Below are 8,937 nucleotides of genomic sequence, written 5' to 3'. Positions count from 1 at the left end.
TTTAATGAATCGGGCCCTAAGGGACCGCGTTTCAAAAAAGAATATAACAAGGTAATGTACATGGTTGTCTCCAGAAATTCAGGGCCAAAATCAAAATAGGGCCCACAATTTTGAAAAATTCATATAACATAAGAACTAATATAACGAAAGAATACTCTAACTTTATCATACAATTTCACATATGCTTTATTCCGTATGATGTTTACACATATATTAGACACTAATGCTAAAATATAGTGAAGGGGTACTAAAGCAATAAACTAACCTCATGTTCTATGAAAATGCAGCAACCGTCTAGCATTCTTCTAAATGAATTCTTCAATAATATCTTCATAGATAATCTTCTCCGAAACATGAAACTGCCTAATTAGTGTAAAAATAAATAAAATTAAGTACAACCGATCTTGCCCCATCAAAAGAGAAATTAATTACTGTCGGATTATGGGTTCCGCAGACCCTTGAGAGGTTCGAACTCTGGGGTGCGCACGAAGGACTCTCTCTCCCCAGCCTGCCTACCCAACGGTTCCACGGCCTAGCTCGATGAACCCCAAAGAACACAAGACACAGAGGTTTATACTTGTTCGGGCCACCGTTATGGTGTAATACCCTACTCCAGTGTGATGGTGGTGGATTGCCCCGAGGGCTAAGGATGAACTAGTACAGTGGGTGAACAGCCTCAGGAGGAGAGGTGTTCTTGAGCTCGATGAGATGGTGAGAAGGCCTTGGTGGAATGGATCCAATCCAAGCTCAGTTGCCTCCTATAGTGGTGACTAGTCCTATTTATAGTGGCCCTGGTCCTCTTCCCAAATGTAGGCGGGAAGGGATCCCACAACGGCCAATTTTGAAGGGAGACAACTAGTAAAAGCTATCCTGACAAAAGTAGTCTTCGCCTGCCAAAGGCTCTGGGTGTGACGCTGTTGTGGGCTCCGCGATGACCTCCGTCCTGTCGTCCTGCTGGTCTTGGTCTTGTTGCACCGATAGGGAAACCTTTGCCTGCTGCCTCGGGACTCCTTGCCTGCGCTTGCCTCCTTAGCACCAAAGAGGAAACTGGTACACTGCGCCCGCTGGCGCCCGCCTGGCCTTGGTCATCACGACTCACGTCATGTGAGCCTCGCGAGGCGCCCCCTACATAGATATCTCCGCTCCTCGGGAGCCAGCCTAGCGAGGGCGCCTCCGGGGAGGTCTTGGCGTCATCCGCCTCGTGAGGCTTGGCCCCTCGCGAGGGTCTTGAGTCGTTGTCGCCGTAGCTGGGCCGTACCGGGCCGTTAGTGGAGCCACGCTCGCGGGCCGCAGGCAGGCAAGTCTGGGTACCCCCGTTCCCAGGATACCGACAGTAGCCCCCGGGCCCAAGGCGCGCTCGGACTTGGCTTCGAGGCGAAGCCGAAGGGCAAGTGCGGAGCGCCGCGGGCCCCAACCGCCTGCGGCCTTGGTCGACGCACGGCGATTGACGGGACGTGGGCGCCTCTGCTTCCCCATGCTGCCTCGGCAACCGTCCTCGACTCGACGAGACCCTACTGCATGTCAAAGAAAACCATCATTGCGCGCGATCGTGGGGGTCGACGGTTGGCCTCCTTCTGGCTATAAATGAAGAGGGGAGCGGAGGCCTCGTTGCTCATCTCCTTCTTCTCGTTGCCCGCCCCTTCTTCTTCTTTATTGCTTCGTCGTCTTGCCGCGACACCCATGGCACCGACGAAAGGGTTCTCGGCTGCGGAGAAAGGGAAGGCTCGCCAGGAGGGTCCCGGCTCGCCGGCACCTAAGAGGGGGCGCGGCCGCCCCCGCAAGCACGCCGCGACCCCTGCTGTGGCTCCTCGGGGGCGTGGTCGTACTCCTTTGGGGACCGGCGCCGTCCTTGGCGGCCGCAGCGGTGCCTCCTCCCACGGCGGGGGCCGCTCTAGGCGGAGCAGCCCTTGCGTCGAGGGGAGGCGTGGCGTGGTTGCCCGGCCTCCCCGGCCGCGCTTCCATTGGGCGGAGGTGCTTTCGGAATTCGTCGTGTGGTCGGAGAGTCCGGCTGGCACCTGGCTCCAGCTTCCTCGCTCCTTCGCCGGCGAACTGCCGGCCGGGGGTCTTGACGGCCTCTGGCTGCAGGCCGACGGCTGCTGCAGCAAGGCCTCGTGGGTCGCAGTGGAGGCCTCCATCGCGGGCAACGTGGCCCTGGCCCGCGGCTGGCAGACGTTCGCCCGTGCGCGCGGCCTGAGTAGGTTGTGTACCTTCCACTTCAAGTACGATGGCGCCGCGACCCTCTTCGTGAGGGTGTTTGGGGAAGATGGTCGCTGCACAGGGTGCTGCCCCGAAGATAGCGGTGGCGACGATGAGCTCGGCCCGGGCGACGACCGTGACGAGGCTGGGGGCGAACTTGCCCTTGGCGACGGCCGCGGTTCGCCCAGCGGCGGCAGCTTCTCCACCAGCGAGAGCTCCAGCAGCGGCGGCTATGATCAGCCGCCTCGCTGCCGGGCTCGCTTCGAGGATGGTGGCGGGTCGTCCCGTCGCCACGCAGTGGTGAAGCGTGAGAGGGGCTCAGACTGAGCTGAGTCCGAGGGACCCTTGGAGCTGGGCCTCATGAGCTGCTGCGGTCGTGCGGGCCGCTTTTGTTTGGCCTTTCCTTCCTTCCTGCATTTTGAAAAAAGTAGATGGCCCTGCTGGGGCATGTAATGAACTATGGTCCTTATGTTGCTATGTTATACTTATTGCTCCGATGTTGTTCATGCTCCTCGTAGATGTAAAAGAGGAGGGGGGTAACTTAGCTTGATATGCTCGGGGCAGTTTCCTGTCTCATGAGGGCGCGCCTTCTGGCGTCTGGTGAGGCCTCCTTGTTGCCGGCTTGGGAGCCGTTGACCTCGGGAGTCGTCGCGAAGCTGCAGAATTTGTTAGGACATCCGACGGGTGCCTTGTTCCTTCTTGCGCGAGCCCTCAAGCATGGGCTAATCATGGCCTAGTGCATCACGTGCGGTACCCGTGGGGCACGGACTTAGATGGATGCACCAATCACGAGCTCAATCGAGGGCGCCTTGTGAAGATCAGGGGAGCCGAAGCCCTGGAGCGACAGGGCTTTGGCGAGGTGTGTCCGTGGTTTAGGCTAGCCCAGCGCACACACACACCTGCCCAGCCCCCGCACGAGGTGCACGAGGGAGAGCGTCGGACAACTGCCATCCTCCCTGGCGCAAAACAAAGAGCGAGAAAAGAAGTAGAGAAAAACAAAGGGACTCAACCAAGCAATCAAGAAACGCCAGAACTCCAAATTCCATTAAAAAGGTTACAAATCAGCTACAGAAAGCAAATGAACAGCCATGTCCGGCACCTAGTCTAGTCTTCTCACCAGCGCGGAGCTAAGTGTTGCCACTAGGACGTGGGAGGGAGCCCCCGAGGCCCGAGGGCGGCACTCCGAAGACTCCAGGGCGTGTACAGCCCCACTCATTATTACGTGAGAGTGTCACGAGCGGAGACCTTCACAGGCACTGGGCCTTGCTTCATGGGTAGAACTTCTGGAGGTGTTGGATGTTCCAGGCGTTCTGGATGGGGATCCCGTCCTGCGTCTCCAGGCGCATGCCGCCAGGCCTGGAGACGCGGGCAATCCTAAACGGGCCCTCCCACATGGGTGAGAGCTTATGCAGCCCTTCCCTGGAGAGCACCCGCCTCAGGACGAGATCACCCACCTCGAGCGTCCTGGAGCGGACGCTGCGACAGTGGTACCGCTGCAGCGCCTGCTGGTACTTTCCCGCTCGGAGTGAGGCTTGGCGGCGGCGTTCCTCCCCCAGCACGAGATCCATCCCCCGCATGGCGTCCTGACGTTCCTCGTCAAATGCCAAGACCTACGCGGAGCGATGCTTGACCTCGTGAGGGAGAACCGCTTCGGCTCCGTAGACGAGGAAGAATGGAGTCTCACCCGTTGGCTTGGTGGCGGTGCTGCGTATGGACCACAACACGGACTGGAGCTCGTCGTGCCAGCCCCTGCCGCAGGCCTCGAGCTTCTTCTTGAAGGTCCTTGTCTTGAGGCCTCTCAGGACCTCCGCGTTAGCGCACTCAGCTTGGCCGTTGCTTCTGGGGTGTGCCACTGAGGCATAGCATATCTGCGTTCCAAGGTTAGCACAATATGTTTTGAAGAGATTTCTAGTGAACTGCGAGCCATTGTCGGTGATGATGCGATTAGGGACTCCGAACCGGCTCACATGACCCTTGGCGAACTTGACTGCGGAGTCGGCTGGGATGGTGCGGACAGCTTCCACCTCTGCCCACTTGGTGAACTTATCGACGACGACGTAGAGGTAGCGGTAGCCCCCGGGCGCCCGAGGGAATGGGCCCAGGATGTACAACCCCCGGACCGCAAACGGCCACGAGAGTGGGATAGTCTGGAGGCCCTGAGCAGGCTGGTGGATTTGCTTGGCATGGTACTAGCAGGCCTCGCAGGATCTCACCAGCTCGGTTGCGTCGTTGAGTGCCGTGGGCCAGTAGAACCCGCTGCGGAACGCCTTGCCCACCAAGGTGCGCAACGACAAATGATGCCCGCAGTCTCCGCCGTGTATGTCAGCTAGCAGCTCGCACCCTTGCTCCCTGGAGATGCATTGCAAGGAAACATCATTCGGTCGCCTTCGGTATAGCTCACCGTCCCGGATGCAGTAGGCTGTAGCTTGACGAGCCACGCGTTCTGCGTCCTCCTCCTTCTCCGGCAGGGTCCCTTGCAGCAGGTACGCCTTGAACTCTTTGGTCCAGCACCCCTCCTGGGGTTTGATCATGAGAAGTAGGCGCCCTCCTTAGGTCGGGCCATAGGCGGGAGCTCCTGAGGTTGGTGGCGGGGGAAGCTCCTCCTGAGGCAGCGTAGGTTCCGCAGCCGGAGGAGCTACTGAAGGCTTGAAGAGTCGCTCCTCGAAGACACTGGGCTCCTGGGGCTGATGCCTTGACGCCCTCTTGGCGATGTCGTCAGCCTCCTTGTTTGTGCCGCGGGGCACATGCTGCAGTTCCAGGCCCAAGAATTGCTTCTCCATTCTTCGTACCTTCGTAAGGTATGCCTCCATGTGCTCGTCCTTCGGCTCGTACACCTTGTTGGAAAAGTTGACGAGGAGCTAAGAGTCGCCCTTGATGGTGAGGCGCCTTACTGTTGGGGAACGTAGTAATTTCAAAAAAATTCCTACACACACGCAAGATCATGGTGATGCATAGCAACGAGAGGGGAGAGTGTGGTCCACGTACCCTCGTAGACCGACAGCGGAAGCATTATCACAACGCGGTTGATGTAGTCGTACGTCTTCACGATCCGACCGATCAAGTACCGAACGCACGGCACCTCCGAGTTCTACACACGTTCAGCTCGATGACGTCCCTCGAACTCCGATCCAGCCGAGTGTTGAGGGAGAGTTTCGTCAGCACGACGGCATGGTGACGATAATGATGTTCCACCGACGCAGGGCTTCACCTAAGCTCCGCAACGGTATTATCGAGGTGTAATATGGTGGAGGGGGGCACCGCACACGGCTAAAATATCGTATATCAAGTTGTGTCCTTGGGGTGCCCCCCTGCCCCCATATATAAAAGGAGCAAGGGGGAGGCCGCCGGCCTAGGGAGGAGAGGCGCGCCAGAAGGGGGAGTCCTACTCCCACCGGGAGTAGGACTCCTCCTTTCCTTGTTGGAATAGGAGAAGGGAAGGGAGAAGGAGAAAGAAGGAAGGGGGCGCCCCCCTTCCCTAGTCCAATTCGGACCAGATCATGGGGAGGGGCGCGGCCACCTTTTGAGGCCTTTCTCTCCTTTCCCGTATGGCCCATTAAGGCCCAATACGAATTCCCGTAACTCTCCGGTACTCCGAAAAATACCCGAATCACTCGGAACCTTTCCGAAGTCCGAATATAGTCGTCCAATATATCGATCTTTACGTCTCGACCATTTCGAGACTCCTCGTCATGTCCCTGATCTCATCCGGGACTCTGAAATCCTTCGGTACATCAAAACTCAATAAAACTGTCATCGTAACGTTAAGCGTGCGGACCCTTCGGGTTCGAGAACTATGTAGACATGACCGAGACACCTCTCCGGTCAATAACCAATAGCGGGACCTGGATGCCCATATTGGCTCCCACATATTCTATGAAGATCTTTATCGGTCAGACCGCATAACAACATACGTTGTTCCCTTTGTCATCGGTATGTTACTTGCCCGAGATTCGATCGTCGGTATCTCGATACCTAGTTCAATCTCGTTACCGGCAAGTCTCTTTACTCGTTCCGTAATACATCATCCCGCAACAAACTCATTAGTCACAATGCTTGCAAGGCTTATAGTGATGTGCATTACCGAGTGGGCCCAGAGATACCTCTCCGACAATCGGAGTGACAAATCCTAATCTCGAAATACGACAACCCAACAAGTACCTTTGGAGACACCTGTAGAGCACCTTTATAATCACCCAGTTACGTTGTGACGTTTGGTAGCACACAAAGTGTTCCTCCGGTAAACGGGAGTTGCATAATCTCATAGTCATAGGAACATGTATAAGTCATGAAGAAAGCAATAGCAACATACTAAACGATCGGGTGCTAAGCTAACGTAATGGGTCATGTCAATCACGTCATTCTCCTAATGAGGTGATCCCGTTAATCAAATGACAACTCATGTCTATGGCTAGGAAACATAACCACCTTTGATTAACGAGCTAGTCAAGTAGAGGCATACTAGTGACACTCTGTTTGTCTATGTATTCACACATGTATTATGTTTCCGGTTAATACAATTCTAGCATGAATAATAAACATTTATCATGATATAAGGAAATGTATAATACTTTATTATTGCCTCTAGGGCATATTTCCTTCACTTACCCCCAAGGCTGCAGCTGCCTTGAGGCCGGTGATCAGTCCTTCGTACTCCGTGATGTTGTTGGAGACCTTCTCGCCCCGCTGGAAGCAGAGCTGCACGGCGTAGTTGAGCTTGTCCTGAGTGGGCGAGATGAGCACGGCTCCAGCCCCCGCGCCCTGACGCGCAAAGGCGTCGTCGAAGTACATGACCCAACCGTGTGGCGCTTCGCTCCCCGGCGAGAGAGACCGGTCCTCGCCTGCTTTGGGCGCTGGGGCGTCAGTCCACTCCGCCATGAAATCGGTGAGCGTAGCTCCCTTGATGACCCTGGTGGTGCTGAACTCCAGCTGGAATGCATGCAGCTCAATGTTCCACTCGGCGACCCTCCCCGCTGCATTGGGGCTCCGGAGTACCCTCTCCAGTGGGTAGGCTGAGACGACCTTGATGGGGTGACCCTGGAAGTAGTGATGCAGCTTGCGCGAGGCGACGAGGAGCGCGAGTAGAAGCTTCTGTGGCATGGGGTAGTGTGCCCTCGCATCCCGTAACACCGTGCTGATGAAGTACACCAGGTGCTCGACGAGGACGGGAGCGTCGATGGAGTCCGAGGCCTCCGGAGGTTGGGGCGCCTCAGGAGCTTGGTTGCCCATCGGGGGCCACCGCAGTCTCAGGAGCGCCGTCTTGTGGAGCCTGGTCATCTGCTGGTGCCGCTGTGGCTTCAGGGGCGCCGTCTTGGTGCCACACCATCCCAGCCGAAGGTGCGGCACGGTGCGGCAGGCCCTTGGCCTGGCGCTCCTCCCGGACGGCCACCAGCGCTGCGCTGGCGGAATGAGGCGTGGCGGCTAGGTCAAGCACCAGGGGCTCGAGGGGACGAGGCGCTACCATCACCGGTTGGCTGGTCAGGTATCTCTTGAGGTCCTGAAATGCCAGGTCGGCCTTCGGGTCCACTCGAACGGGCCCTTCTTCTTCATTAGCTTGAAGAATGGTAGGGCGCGCTCCCCCAGCTTGGAGATAAAGCACCCCAACGAGGTCACGCAGCCCGCGAGCTTCTGCATTTCCTTGAGAGTTTGTGGCGGGTGTCTTCTATTGCCTTGAATTTCTCCAGGTTCGCCTCGATCCCCCTGTGCGACACGAGGAAACTCAGCAGCTTGTCGGAGGGGACGCCGAACACACACTTCTCTGGGTTGAGCCGCAGGTCTACCTTGCGCAGGCTGGCGAAAGTCTCCTCCAAGTCCTGAATAAGGGTCCTTGCCTCCCAAGATTTTACCACAATGTCGTCGACGTAGGCCTCAGCATTCCTCCCGAGCTTCTGGCCAAGAGCGATGTGCATCAGTCGCTGGAAGGTCGCCCCAGCGCTGCGCAGCCCGAACAGCATGCAGGTGTAGCAGTACACCCACATGGGGTCTAGAAGGCCGTCTTCTCCACGTCCTCCACCGCCATCTTGATCTAGTGGTAACCTGAGAAAGCATCTAGGAAACATAACAGGTCGCACTCGGCGGTGGAGTCGACGATCTGATCGATGCGCGAAAGCGGGAACGGGTCCTGAGGGCAGGCCTTGTTGAGGTTGGTGGAGTCTACACACATGCGCTCCTTCCCGCCCTTCTTGGGCACGACGACGGGGTTCGCCAGCCACTCCGGGTACCCGACTTCGCGGATGACACCCGCCGCCTGTAGCTTGTGGGTTTCCTGGACGATGAAGGACTGCTTCTCCGTGGACTGTCGTCACGCCTTCTGATTCACCGGTCGCACATTGGGGCACACCCTCAAGTGATGCTCGATTACTCCCCTAGGGACCCCCACCAGCTGCTTGGGCTCCCAGGCAAATATCTCCTCGTACGCGCACAGGAATTTCACCAGTGCCTCTTCTTGGTCTGGGTCGAGGTTGACGCCTATGGTGAAGGTGGCTCCCGAGGCCCCATCATCCTCGACCGGTACTTGCTTCGTCTTGGCCCGATCTTGAGTGAACAACTGTTTCTTTTCGCTGGCGCGACCCCTTTAGCCCTGGGGGTGGCTCCATCGGCCGGGCGTGCTGTCGCTGTGGCCCTGAAGGTGAGCTTAAGGGCCGTCAGGGCTTCTTTGGTGTCTTCGGCCACGGTGAGGACGCCGCTGCTCCCCGGCATCTTCATGAGGTTGTAGGCCGGATGGGTTGCCGCCATGAACTGAGC

The sequence above is a fragment of the Triticum aestivum genome, chromosome 3D (assembly GCF_018294505.1).
Source record: "Triticum aestivum cultivar Chinese Spring chromosome 3D, IWGSC CS RefSeq v2.1, whole genome shotgun sequence".
NCBI classification, from domain to species: domain Eukaryota; kingdom Viridiplantae; phylum Streptophyta; class Magnoliopsida; order Poales; family Poaceae; genus Triticum; species Triticum aestivum.
This window is presented reverse-complemented; position numbering follows the sequence as displayed.